We start from the raw sequence: 15506 nt of genomic DNA on the forward strand, positions 1-15506 counted from the left end.
CTGGTACAGAGTCAATGTGGAGACTATATACAGGGGGTACAGAGTCAATGTGGAGGCTATATACAGGGGGTACTGGTACAGAGTCAATGTGGAGGCTATATACAGGGGGTACAGAGTCAATGTGGAGGCTATATACAGGGGTACAGAGTCAATGTGGAGGCTATATACAGGGGGTACGGAGTCAATGTGGAGACTATATACAGGGGGTACTGGTACAGAGTCAATGTGGAGACTATATACAGGGGGTACGGAGTCAATGTGGAGACTATATACAGGGGGTACTGGTACAGAGTCAATGTGGAGACTATATACAGGGGGTACCGGTACAGAGTCAATGTGGAGACTATATACAGGGGGTACTGGTACAGAGTCAATGTGGAGGCTATATACAGGGGGTACTGGTACAGAGTCAATGTGGAGACTATATACAGGGGGTACAGAGTCAATGTGGAGGCTATATACAGGGGGTACTGGTACAGAGTCAATGTGGAGGCTATATACAGGGGGTACTGGTACAGAGTCAATGTGGAGGCTATATACAGGGGGTACAGAGTCAATGTGGAGACTATATACAGGGGGTACAGAGTCAATGTGGAGACTATATACAGGGGGTACAGAGTCAATGTGGAGACTATATACAGGGGGTACTGGTACAGAGTCAATGTGGAGGCTATATACAGGGGGTACTGGTACAGAGTCAATGTGGAGGCTATATACAGGGGGTACAGAGTCAATGTGGAGACTATATACAGGGGGTACGGAGGCAATGTGGAGACTATATACAGGGGGTACGGAGTCAATGTGGAGACTATATACAGGGGGTACGGAGTCAATGTGGAGACTATATACAGGGGGTACGGAGTCAATGTGGAGACTATATACAGGGGGTACTGGTACAGAGTCAATGTGGAGACTATATACAGGGGGTACGGAGTCAATGTGGAGACTATATACAGGGGGTACTGGTACAGAGTCTATGTGGAGACTATATACAGGGGGTACGGAGTCAATGTGGAGACTATATACAGGGGGTACGGAGTCAATGTGGAGGCTATATACAGGGGGTACAGAGTCAATGTGGAGACTATATACAGGGGGTACAGAGTCAATGTGGAGGCTATATACAGGGGGTACGGAGTCAATGTGGAGACTATATACAGGGGGTACAGAGTCAATGTGGAGACTATATACAGGGGGTACTGGTACAGAGTCAATGTGCGGGGGCACCGGTGTCGAGGTAATTGAGGTAGTATGTACATGTAGGTACTCATGTACATATTACCTTGTATGCAAATAGCCTAGAAGGCCATTTGATTAGATGTTCAGGAGTCTTATGTCATGGGGTAGAATCTGTTTAGAAGCCTCTTGGACCTAGACTTGGCTCTCCGGTACCGCTTGCCGTGCAGTTGCAGAGAGAACAGTCTATGACTAGGGTGGCTGGAGTCTGACCATTTTTAGGGCGTTCCTTGATATAGAGGTCCTGGAAGGCAGGAAGCTTGTCCTTGGTGATGTACTGGGCCGTACGCACTACCGTCTGTAGTGCCTTGCGATCGGAGGCCGAGCAGTTGCCATACCAGGCAGTGATGCAACCAGTCAGGATGCTCACGATGGTGCAGCTATAAAACCTTTTGAGGATCTGAGGACCCATGACAAATCTTTTCAGTCTCCTGAGGGGGAATAGGTTTTGTCGTGCCCTCTTGTGTCTTGGTGTCCTTGGACCATGTTAGTTTGTTGGTGATGTGGACACCAAGGAACTTGAAGCTCTCAACCTCCTTGACTACAGCCCTGTCGATGAGAATGAGGGCGCGCGCTGTCCTCCTTTTCCTGTTGTCCACAATCATCGAATTGGAGTGGGTCTAGAGTTTCTATGTTGTTGGGAGCCATGACCAACATTTAAGCATTTCATGGCTACAGACGTGAGTGCTACGGGTCATTTAGGCAGGTTACCTTAGTGTTCTTGGACACAGGGACTATGGTGCCCAACGATGGGCCTGGTTGGATTTCTGCAGTATCTCCCTACCGTCCGACTCATTGAAGAAAAACTCTGTCTAATCTGAGGTGAGCACTCGCAGTTCTATTCAGTTATAGGAGATAGTAGAAGCAACATTATGTACAAAACAAGTTACGGATTACGCAAAAAAACGAACAAAATAGCATGGTTGGTTAAGAGCCGATAAGACGGCGGCCCTCCCCTCCGGCGCCATCTTACAATCTTACAATTTGAGCGTTAAAGCGTTAAAGTTTCCGGCAATGGTTTTATCTAAGGAAGCAAATATATTGACTCCCAAATATTTAAAATGGGAAACAGCAACATAGCAGTTCTGAGCAATAACTAGGTCATATAGCAACCTGTTTTTGGAACAACAGAACACAGCCTTGAAGGAAGAATGAATTCTAGCGAGTTCCTCTTGATTAGCGTTGTTCTGTTGCACTTCAAACAAACTACAGTAAAACACATTTGGTTCAGACGGGTTGGTTGGAGCATGTTGGTGGCAATTTCCACCTTCAGAATTGAGGTTTTGGTTTCTGTACGGGCCACATATTACTGTACATTGATTAAAAGCATATACTGATAATGTAAATTACCATATTCAGCATATGTTACAGAGCACAGTCACAGAATAATATAATCATTTTGAAGTGCAGTATACCTTTCAATTAAACATATGTTAGAGTGTCGAGTGACACAGAAACCATGCTTGCATAGCGATAATCCTCAAACATGAGAAGAATTACATATCTCCTTCATCCCAGCACAGACATGTGTGATGAAACCAGTTAGGGAACCGAGGGAGACATATGTACCAACATGATTCATTCACTTTGATGTGATTTCTCCCTGACCGAGACAGCTGTCAGATCAAGTCATCTCCTGAGAGTGTGAGTCACCCACTGAGTCACCCACTGACACACACACACACACACACACACACACACACACACACACACACACACACACACACACACACACACACACACACACACACACACACACACACACACACACACACACACACACACACACACACACACACACACACACACACACACACACACACACACACACACACACACACTGTTATCTGGATATCCCACATCTTTTCAAACTCGTCGGGGAACCTGTCAGAGGTACACACACGAAACATTTCACACTGGTCTCATGATGACAAGACAGGTATCCACTAGAGAACCTATCCAGCCAGCAGAAGGACTGTGTGCAAGATAGAGCAATACTGTAAGCCACAATTTAGTAGAGCCACCAACTGTAACACATTCAAACAACGAAACCCTTGAAAACCATAGCATGGGGAAGCAAGGGTTAGGTGGCATGGGGAAACAGGGGGTAGGAGGCAGGGAGGCAGCAGTTGAAGCTCACCGATAACAGTCATCCGCATATTGAGGACAGATGATGTGACTCGTCCCGTAACCCTTGAAACGCCAATTCCAAACCCTCATTCATGAAGTGAGAGAGAGAGAGAGAGAGAGAGAGAGAGAGAGAGAGAGAGAGAGAGAGAGAGAGAGAGAGAGAGAGAGAGAGAGAGAGAGAGGAGGAGAGAGAGATGGTTGTGGAGACTGGGAGGGAATGAGAGATAAAAGGAGAACAGAGGGGAGAGACTGGCACAGGAGGAAAGAGGGAAAGAGAGAGAAAAAGAGGGGACTGCCAAAGGCACCACTTAGGGACGACAAGCTCCACTCATCCAGAAAACAGCCACCGCCTCTCCTAAATTCATCCTCACATCCGCTCAGTCCCTGACCTCATCTGAGACACACACACACATACTGCCCCCTCAGACAGACAGGGCCAGACTCACTCTCTGCACCAGCATAGCCTGTGTCCTCTGAGAGAGAGAGCCAAGGTAGATGGAGGGCGTTAGAGGCAGAAACAGAACAAGGGGGAGAGAGTGATAGAAAGGCATTTAATGACAGTAAAGACGGGAGAGCTCAGAGGACTAAGGGGAAAACATACTGAGCTGAATGAAGGGATGACAAAGAGAAGAAGGAGGAGAAAGAGTGGGAGGGAGAGGAGAAGTGAAGTCTTAGCTTCTGGCTATAATCCCTGGAGCGGATACCTCTTGATTGACAGGTGCTAAGCCAGTTATGTAACCGCTGAGGCGGTCCGACAGCTCTCGGTTGTTCAGTCATGTGTCTGTGTACGCTGCAGTTGGAACCAACCAATGACAGGAGTCAAGCCAGGAACCAATCAAACAAACAACAGAAGACATAATCCGTCTGGCCTTGCGGCCTTGCGGAGAGCGTGATCAAATACACTTTATGACACTGTCATGAAGCATTATGACCATCAGAATTATATAAGCCAGATAGGCCTATCACGTACATGCCCTTATATCAGTCATCAGTCACAAAGAGGGTGTCTTGTCCTGCTGCTGAAATCTGCTCCTGCATTCATCCCAGTCATCAGCAACAGAGCATTGGGGTAGGTGCATGTCTGAGATCAATGTGTGCACAGTTACAATGATAATTTAACATGGTCCATGTTATATAAAAATGTTCTATAACATAAACGCACTCTTGACAGGTAGGCTATGGTGTTACGGAATGTTTTGCCTTGTGTGGTAGGTTTTGACACTCTTATGTAGGTGTCAATGAATAAAATAACTACCGTGGTAGGTTGTGACACTCTTATGTAGGTGTAATTAAATATAACTACCGTGGTAGGTTGTGACACTCTTATGTAGGTGTCATCAAATATAACTACCGTGGTAGGTTGTGACACTCTTATGTAGGTGTCATTAAATATAATAACTACTGTGGTAGGTTGTGACACTCTTATGTAGGTGTCATCAAATATAATAACTACTGTGGTAGGTTTTGTGGGTTTTGACACTCTTATGTAGGTGTTAGCAAGTGGAAAATGTCAGAGTTTCCTAGTTCCGACTTGTACGTGAACACAGAATATGCATTTGCTGTTTGAGATGCTGTAGCCGCAGCTCCCGCGATGTCTGACAGATTTTCCGCTCTGTATGCTGTACGCGTGTGATACATAAGATACATAACAAATATACTGTACAAACGCACCAATTGAATTCCACTGAACTATGCACATTTTTATCGACCAACTACCTACAAACAGAAAACTACGCTATTTGCCTACCAACCCTCCTTCAAACTACACAGACAACCATGCTATTTGCCTACCAACCCTCCTTCTAACTACAAACAGACAACCATGTTATTTGTCTACCAACCCTCCTTCAAACTACAAACAGAAAACTACGCTATTTGCCTACCAACCCTCCTTCTAAATACAAACAGACAACCATGTTATTTGTCTACCAACCCTCCTTCAAACTACAAACAGACAACCATGTTATTTGCCTACCAACCCTCCTTCTAACTACAAACAGACAACCATGCTAACTACAAACAGACAACCATGCTATTTGTCTACCAACCCTCCTTCTAACTACAAACAGACAACCATGCTATTTGCTAACTACAAACAGACAACCAACCCTCCTTCTAACTACAAACAGACAACCATGCTATTTGTCTACCATGCTATTTGCCTACCCCTCCTTCTAACTACAAACAGACAACCATGCTATTTGCCTACCAACCCTCCTTCTAACTACAAACAGACAACCATGCTATTTGCCTACCAACCCTCCTTCTAACTACAAACAGACAACCATGCTATTTGCCTACCAACCCTCCTTCTAACTACAAACAGACAACCATGCTATTTGCCTACCAACCCTCCTTCTAACTACAGACAACCATGCTATTTGCCTATCAACCCTCCTTCTAACTACAAACAGACAACCATGCTATTTGCCTACCAACCCTCCTTCTAACTACAAACAGACAACCATGCTATTTGCCTACCAACCCTCCTTCTAACTACAAACAGACAACCATGCTATTTGCCTACCAACCCTCCTTCTAACTACAAACAGACAACCATGCTATTTGCCTACCAACCCTCCTTCTAACTACAAACAGACAACCATGCTATTTGTCAACCCTCCTTCTAACTACAAACAACCCTATTTCCTACCAACCCTTTTAACTACAAACAGACAACCATGCTATTTGTCTACCAACCCTCTGCTAACTACAAACAGGAACATGCTATTTGAAACCATCTAACTAGCAAACAGACAACACTCATTATGCAAATAACTACAAACAGACAACCATGCTATTTGCCTACCAACCCTCCTTCTAACACAAACACAACCATGCTATTTGTCTGCCAACCCTCCTTTTAACTACAAACAGACAACAACCCTCTGCCTACACACAGGAAACACACACTCATTATGCAAATAGTACACACACACACACACACACACACACACACACACACACACACACACACACACACACACACACACACACACACACACACACACACACACACACACACACACACACACACACACACACACACACACACACGGAAACGGATTGAGCTCATACAGCAACAGCAGGAAGTGCTGACTGTAACTGTGTCAGCGTTTACACCCAATGTGTTGTCCAGCACACACACTTCGGTCAACATACTAACCGTTTTCATCTTTGAAAAGGCTGCCTCTCCATCTACTGCACTTTTGGTGGCCATTCTTAAGTGCACTCTTGTTTACTGTGCATGTCTGAATTCCAAGATAAGCATTGATTAGACTGTGGGCTTATAACACACACACGCGCACGTTCGCGCACACACACACATTTATTAAAGTCTCACACAGATCAATAAGATGGTAATAGGGTTCTACGGAATACAAAACAGTATTATTTACTTCACATTATTTACAATAAATGAAACTACAGCTCTAAGATGGATTTACGCTTCAACAAACAGGCTCCGTTTGAAATGATTAGACAGCAGTGTTTTCTTCAGTGATTTTATACTGTGTTAGGTGACATTAAGACATTAGGGCAATTCCACGGTAAGAGAATGAAGCAGAGACTCAGATTGTTCCCTTTCAAAGTGATGCCAGAGGCTAGTCGAATATCGACCTCTTCATTGAGACAATGCTGGATCGTCAATCCATGGGCAAGTCAGTGGCACATTTTAATTTGCGCAGAAATAAAAAATGAAAGAAAATAAATCTTGCAAATTCATCACGCTACGATGTGAAATACGCTTTTAGAAGTCTTGTCTTTGTTTGAATGCTTATCGGTAATGCCGTCTTCGGTGTGCTTTGCTTGTCAATGCACAAGCAGCGTTTTACCCACTCATATCGATATATGTTCATTAAGTCATACAAAAGTGATTGTATTGTGGGATGTTTAAAATACATTCCGTCATTCCTAAACGTGTAATGTTATAAACACAATAGGAACACCTGCTTTTTTCACGAAATAGACTGACCAGGTGAATCCAGGTGAAAGCTATGATCCCTTATTGATGTTACTTGTTAAATCCACTTCAATCAATGTAGATGAAGTGAAGGATTTTTATACACATTGATTGTATATGTGTGCCATTCAGAGGGTGAAGGAGCAAGACAAAATATTTAAGTGCCTTTGAACGGGGTATGGTAGTAGGTGCCAGGTGCATCAGTTTGAGTGTGTCAAGAACTGCAACGATGTTGGGTTTTTCATGCTCAACAGTTCCCGTGTGTATCAAGAATGGTCCACCACCCAAAGGACATCAAGCCAACTTGACACAATTGTGGGACGTTTAGGAGTCAACATGGGACAGCATCCCTGTGGAACACTTTCGACACCTGTTCTGAGGGCAAAAAGGTGTGAAACTCAATATTAGGAAGGTGTTCCTAATGTTTTGTACACTCAGTGTATTTTAACATTGGTATTTCTTTTACACACAAAAAAATGTTTCATTAATAAAATAGTTGTCTTCCTCAAATGAAGGGCAGGGAATGTGATTGCATTGGTCCTCACCTAGTACCTCAGTCATATAATTCAGGGAAACTGGAGTTAAGTGGAATTAGTTGTGAGTTTGCCAGCCTGGAACAGTTTAGTTCTGAAGAATTCGTTGCTATAGAAATTTAGGTGGCTAAATGTGAGCCACTTTCGTATTCCAAATTTAACTCAGAGTTGATCAAAGTTACCTCGCTAACTACTCAAACATGCTTTGCTTACTAGCAAACGCTCAAACAGGAAGTACCAGTGACGTGCTCAATAAAGAAGTGGTCTGTTGAAGCGGATGCTTAAGCTAAAAGACGGTTTCGCTAGCACAAGCTGGAACATGTTCCAGGATTCATCCGATGAAGAGCTATAACTCCCGTTTTCAAAATGCGGGACACTAATCCGGACACTTACAAGAAATCCCGTTATGACGTACGATGAGCCATCAAACAGACAAAGCATCAAATCAACCACCTTGGGTTGTGCCATGGCGGAGATCTTTGTGGGCTATACTCAGCCTTGTCTCAGGATGGTAAGTTGGTGGTTGAAGATATCCCTCTAGTGGTGTGGGGGCTGTGCTTTGGCAAAGTGGGTGGGGTTATATCCTTCCTGTTTGGCCCTGTCCAATGGTGTCCTCGGATGGGGCCACAGTGTCTCCTGACCCCTCCTGTCTCAGCCTCCAGTATTTATGCTGCAGTAGTTTATGTGTGGGGGGGCTAGGATCAGTTTGTTATATCTGGAGTACTTCTCCTGTCCTATTCGGTGTCCTGTGAGAATCTAACTGTGCGTTCTCTAATTCTCTCCTTCTCTCTTTCTTTCTCTCTCTCGGAGGACCTGAACCCTAGGACCATGCCCCAGGACTACCTGACATGATGACTCCTTGCTGTCCCCAGTCCACCTGGCCATGCTGCTGCTCCAGTTTCAACTGTTCTGCCTTATTATTATTATTCGACCATGCTGGTCGTTTATGAACATTTGAACATCTTGGCCATGTTCTGTTATAATCTCCACCCGGCACAGCCAGAAGAGGACTGGCCACCCCACATAGCCTGGTTCCTCTCTAGGTTTCTTCCTAGGTTTTGGCCTTTCTAGGGAGTTTTTCCTAGCCACCGTGCTTCTACACCTGCATTGCTTGCTGTTTGGGGTTTTAGGCTGGGTTTCTGTACAGCACTTTGAGATATCAGCTGATGTACGAAGGGCTATATAAATATATATATTTTTTTTATCAAATGAGGACTAAGATTGAATCCTACTATACTCATCAGATATGGCAGGACTTGCAAACTATCATGGATTACAAAGGGAAACCCAGCTGTGAGCTGCCGAGTGATGCAAACTTACCAGACAAGCTAAATGCCTTCTATGCTCATTTCGGGGCAAGCAACACTGAACCATGCATGAGAGCACCAGCTGTTCCGGATGACTGTGTGATCACGTTCTCCATCGCTGATGCGAGTTAGACCTTTAAACATGTTAACATCCACAAGGCCGCAGGGCCAGATGGATTACCAGGATGTGTACTCAGAGCACGCCCTGACCAGTTGGCAAGTGTCTTCACTGACATTTTTATCCTCTCCCTGTCTGAGTTTGTAATACCAACATGTTTCAAGCACCATAGTCCCTGTGCCCAAGAACACTAAGGTAACCTGCCTAAATGACTACGACCCGTAGCACTCACGTCTGTAGCCATGAAGTGCTTTGAAAGGCTGGTCATGGCTCACATCAACACCATTATCCCCGAAACCCTAGATCCACAATAATTTGCATTCCGTCCCACAGGATCCACAGATGATGCAATCTCTATTGCACTCCACACTGCCCTTTCACACCTGGACAAAAGGAACATCTATGTGAGAATGTTGTTCATTGAATACAGCTCAGCGTTCAATACTAAGAGTGTGCAAAGCTCCCATGAACGAAGGGTGGCTACTTTGAAGAATTGTTTAACAATTTGTTGGTTATTACATGATTCCATATGTGCTATTTCATAGTTTTGATGTCTTCACTATTACTCTACAATGTCGAAAATAGTAAAAATAAAGAAAAACCCAGAGTAGATGTGCCCAAACCTTTGATTGGTACTGTATATACATATTTTTTTAAACAAACAGCTGACAGAAGACAGGATGGCCGAGCATTTGTACGGTTGAGTCTGTTTCTTAGGTAACATGGACTCTTAATAACTAGGGCTGTGATGATACCAGTATCGCATTATTTTTTCTATGGCAAAAATGAAAACACAAACCAGGACAAACTCTTTTGTCCTTTTAAAACCTGCTGATGTAAATTATTGTATGCTATAGGAAAATAAATAAATGTGACTCTGGATGACAACATAATTATTTTTGTTTCCAACATTAGGGCTGTTTCCTAAAGAAGTTAAATCCGTTTTGTGTTTTGTTTCTTTGCCACGATACTAACGAGTATCACAATACTGGTATTGTTCTGGCCCTATTAACACTGTGTTGAAACTTTGTTGCTCCTTGCTGAAACAAACACGTCTTCGGTTGCCTAGGCAAGGGCCCCACAATGCAACAGAAGCACACATAGAAATAGAATGAATAGAACAGGATTGGAACCTGTAACCCTGGCAATTTGACTTGTAAACTAATGGCTGACTAGAATTGCGATGCAATAATTTCCATGGAAATGTCAAATGTTAATTAAAATGATGTTAACTGATGTGGCTCATGCAATGGATTTACATTTTTTTAAATAAATGAGGTAAAATGGCCAATCGAGCTCAACTAAAACTATGGAAACGCAATGGAAATCCCGGGGGAAAAAGTTCCCCAAAATTAGCCTACATTACTAAGACCAGTAGGACTCATTGCCTCCCAGCAAAATTAGCCTACAATTAAAAATTAGCCTACAATCAATTTGTTGAAGCACCTTTGGCAGCGATTATAGCCTCTTTGGCAGCGATTATAGCCTCGAGTCTTCTTAGGTATGACACTACAAGTTTGGCACGCATGTATTTGGGGAGTATCTCCCATTCTTCTCTGCAGATCCTGTCAAGTTCTGTCATGTTGAATGGGGAGGGTCACTGCACAGCTATTTTCAGGTCTCTCCAGAGATGTTCGATCGGGTTCATGTCCGGGCTCTGGTTGGGCCATTCAAGGACATTCAGAGACTTGTCCCGAAGCCACTCCTGCATCATCTTGGCTGTTTGCTTAGGGTCATTGTCCCAATGAACCTTCACCCCAGTCTGAGGTCCTGAGTGCTCTGGAGCAGTTTTTCATCCAGGATCTCTCTATACTTTGCTCCATTCATATTTCCCTCAAACCTGACTAGTCTCCCAGTCCCTGCCACTGAAAAACACTCCCACACCCTGAAGCTGCCTCCACCATGCTTCACAGTAGGGATGGTGCCAGGTTTCCTCCAGACGTGACGCCAGGCATTCAGGCCAAAGAGTTAAATATTGATTTTATCAGACCAGAGAAACTTGTTTTTCATGATGTGAGAAGTCTATTGTTGCCTTTTGACAAACTCCAAGCGGGCTCCCATGTGCCTTCTACTGAGGAGTGGCTTCTGTCTGGCCACTCTAACATAAAGGCCTGATTGATGGAGTGCTACATAGATGGTTGTCCTTCTGTAAGGTTCTCCCATCTCTACAGAGGAACTCTGGAGCTCTGTCAGAGTGACCATCGGATTCTTGGTCACCTTCCTGACCATGGCTCTTCTCCCAGATTGCTCAGTTTGGCCCGGCGGCCAGTCTTGGTGGTTCCAACCTGCTTCCATATAAAAATGATGGAGGCCACTGTGTTTTTGGGGACGTTCAATGCTGCAGACATTTTGTGTTACCCTTCCCCAAATATGTGCCTCGACACAATCCTGACTCTCATAGCAAAGGGTCTGAATACTTGTGTAAATTAGGCATTTCTGTTTTTTTTAAATGTTTTTTATAAATTTGCTAAAATTACATAAAACTTGTTTTCTCTTTGTCATTATGGGCTATTGTGTGTAGATTGATGAGGAAAATGTGCAATTGAATCTATTTTAGAGTAAACATGTAACGTATCAACGTGGGAAAAGTAAAGGGGTCTGATTATTTTCAAATGCATTGTACTTTGGCAGAGGAGATATAATTTATTTAATGTGTGTGTAGTAGAACAACAATACAGATACCCAATGTTTGATTTTGGTCACACATCGCATGCCATGATTTCTTCTACAAGTTTGCAGGTTTTCATAATTAAAAGCAGAACACAGAACAGCCATGTGGGTACCTGCCTCACTTGCTTACTCCGCACGTCAATAGGGAGTAGTTTGGTTCGAGGGCCTGTCATGCCAAATAGTGTCCCCCTCTGCGTCACAATGGGATTCGATGAGTTCTAGCTTCTGTCGCTAGGGCTGTTCCTGGGGCTGTCGCTAGGGCTGTTCCTGGGGCTGTTGCTAGGGCTGTTGCCAGGGCTGGTGCTAGAATTTGCAACATTCTGACTGGATTATGTAATGAACCAAAGCACTCGTTGCTATGCTGGTTGCTTGGCTCTATTTTACCTCGTAGCTGTCGCGAAGGAAAGAGGATGTGGACAGTTCTAGTTCACCGCATAAATGTTCGCTCAGTCTGCAAAATTATGACCTCACAATTTCTCTCCAAGGTCGATGCTTTTGACGGAAAGAGACTGGAAAGAGAACACTTTCTTTACCTTGTACTTGTCTTTATATAAGTAAATATTGTTAAATAGGAATAAATAATTGAAGCTGTTTTTAGATTGACGTTGCTTGCTACCATACTTATATACCTCAGCCTGCCTAGTCAGCTAGCCAGCTACAGTAGCTGCCAGACAGTTTTATTTAGTTAACGCTAGCTAGCAAGCTACTGTAACTGTTAACGCGGCTTTCTGTTTGTATGTGGCTTGCACTTCAGTGGCATACCTCGAGGAGATTTTCTTTTATCTTTCCAACCAGGCAAAGTACTATGAAAACACCACTGATCTCGAAAAGAAGCGCAACATTCAGAGAAATTCACAATAACGTTGAGCAGTTAATTTATATTAGATAATTGTACGGATTTAGCTACATGCAACCATTTTTCAACAACCATTTTCCATCTAACGTTAGCTAGTTGCTAGCTATACATAGAGTTTAGTGGAGGCTGCTGAGGAGAGGACGGCTCATAATAATGTCTGGAATGGAGTAAATGGAATGGTATCAAACAGGTGGTTTCCATGTGGTTGATAACTACCATTCAATTGACTCCATTCCAGACATTATTATGAGCCGTCCTCCCCTCAGCAGCCTCCACTGATATAGTTATATGTCGGTCATATTGAGGTGTCTAGCTACAGTATCAGTTAAACCTGATCAATCAAATTGATAGGTGTAAGCAATTATGGTCATTCCAGACAATCATGTGTACCTAAGGGGGAAGGATGGCCAGCCAGGCAGGAGGGTGATTTTTACTAAGGAGGAGAAGGAGGCCGTGCTGACCGAGATGCATGCTGGCTATTTTGGAGTGAAACACGATTGCCAAAAATCAACCTACGCTTCTTCTGACGGGGAATTGTAAAGGAGGTGGACAGCTGGGCAAGTGAAATAACCTTTTGTTTATCAGTCACATTCTATTATATCTGAAATGTTTATGATTTCAATGAGTGTCATATCAGAGAGCACGCAAGTTTCCAATTTGTCACTTTTTGCAGCTCAGTACCCTATCTAGCAAGCCAGAAGTTTGAGAGGCCAAAGACTGTGGCACCAGAGTTGAAGCCCATCAAAGTTGTTTCATCAAGGCACATGATTTAAAATATAATAATATTTCACCTTTATTTAACCAGGTATACAAGTTCTTATTTGCAACTGCGACCTGGCCAAGATAAAGCAAAGCAGTTCGACACATACAACAACACAGAGTTACACATGGAGTAAAACAAACAGTCAATAATACAGTAGAAGAGTCTATATACAGTGAGTGCAAATGAGGTAGGATAAGAGAGGTAAGGCAATAAATAGGCAATAAATAGGCCATGGTGGCGAAGTAATTACAATATAGCAATTAAACACTAGAATGGTAGAATGTGCAGAAGATGAATGTGCAAGTAGAGATACTGGGGTGCAAAGGAGCAAGATAAATAAATAAATACAGTATGGGGATGAGGTTCGTTCCAGTCATTGGCAGCAGAGAACTGGAAGGAAAGGTGGCCAAAGGAAGAATTGGCTTTGGGGGTGACCAGTGAGATATACCTACAGGTGTGTGCTGCTATGGTGACCAGTGAGCTGAGATAAGGCGGGGCTTTATCTAGCAGAGACTTGTAGATGACCTGGAGCCAGTGGGTTTGGCGTCGAGTATGAAGCGAAAGGCCAACCAACGAGAGCGTACAGGTCGCAGTGGTGGATAGTATATGGGGCTTTGGTGACAAAACGGATGGCACTGTGATAGACTGCATCCAATTTGTTGAGTTGAGTGTTGGAGGCTATTTTGTAAATGACATCACTGAAGTCGAGGATCGGCAGGATGGTCAATTTTACGAGGGTGTTTGGCAGCATGAGTGAAGGAGGTTTGTTGTGAAATAGGAAGCCGATTCTAGATTTCATTTTGGATTTGAGATGTTTAATGTGAGTCTGGAAGGAGAACTGTCCAGAGTAGTGATGCTGGTAAGTGATCGGTAAGTGTCCTAATTCGGTAAGTGTCCCAATTGACCACAGCAGAGTTCAATATTATAGAATGTGTGTGTGGGCAAGGAAATACCCATTAAGGTCAGTAAAGGAGGAGTACGTGCTTAACTCTAAATGAACCCATTAAAAAGGGTGCTTGGACCAAGTGCCATGACATCTGGGCAAATGACTTGGTTTGGAAGAAGGACGAAAGGAAGGCGAGACCTGGGAAACCTCGCTGTTATTTCACCATCTGTTAAAGTGAATATTAAAACATCTCAGACAATAAAATAACCTGAAGCTAGTTTCAGTTTCCTTTACACTGACATTTCTCTCTTTGTCTATCTAGGGTTACCTCGGTGGAAGCCAACAATCTTCTACAGTTGGAGCAGTTGGACGGTCGACCACCGAAAGCCCTGACGCTCTACACTTCAGTGAAGCCCAATAGACAAAGTACATTAACCTTTGGTTGACATTTGAGAAAGCAAGAAATTGTCGTTATGCTTATAAAAATGTATCTCTTCAATGTACCTCTCCAAATGACTTTAGGACCATCGACTGTCCGAGCCCCCCAGGAGGTATCCCATCCACCAGAACAAGTGAGTTCGGATCAGTCTGATTCTCTGTGCTCTGAGTCAGAGGAGGACCAGCTTGAGGTAGGCTACACCTTCCAAAAGTGTTGAAAAGTACATATCTACCATTTATAACACTGCACTAATCCATCAGTTTTTCTCACAGTAAAGTGTAACCTGTGTGTTTCCTTGTTTACGTCTCTGTCTCTTACCCTGTCCCCTTTAAATCTGCTCCTGTTCTCCAGGACCTAGGGGTTCTGCCCAACGCCCAGATGTTACATCATCTACAGCTACTGTTGTTGTCATGTTGTCAATATCTGCTAAGAAGGTTTTTTGCTCATACTGGGCACATAATATGTGAAATACACAGATTAAGTAAAAGCACTAGCGGGGACTTGAAGAGAGTCTCCCTCTTCAAGTCCCCGTTCTGAGACAGGCTGGCTATTGAGAACAAGTGACAGGCAGAACCTCCCACCCACACATCAACCATCTCCTCTATAT

General features: G+C 43.7%; 1 protein-coding gene across 3 annotated transcripts in view; it reads right to left on the minus strand.

Moving 5' to 3' along the window:
• LOC124007247 (multiple C2 and transmembrane domain-containing protein 1-like) overlaps window positions 1-15506 on the minus strand; it is a 67966-nt gene that overhangs the window by 36447 nt on the left and 16013 nt on the right. The window contains exon 1 of one of the 3 annotated variants that reach the window (XM_046317673.1): window positions 3377-3508. The exons of the other annotated variants lie outside the window; for them this stretch is intronic. The gene's annotated coding sequence lies outside the window, so the exon portion shown is untranslated. Of the gene's footprint in view, window positions 1-3376; window positions 3509-15506 lie in introns of those variants that run through there. 3 annotated transcript variants of the gene reach the window in all.

This window comes from Oncorhynchus gorbuscha, linkage group LG20 (assembly GCF_021184085.1).
Source record: "Oncorhynchus gorbuscha isolate QuinsamMale2020 ecotype Even-year linkage group LG20, OgorEven_v1.0, whole genome shotgun sequence".
Taxonomy (NCBI): domain Eukaryota; kingdom Metazoa; phylum Chordata; class Actinopteri; order Salmoniformes; family Salmonidae; genus Oncorhynchus; species Oncorhynchus gorbuscha.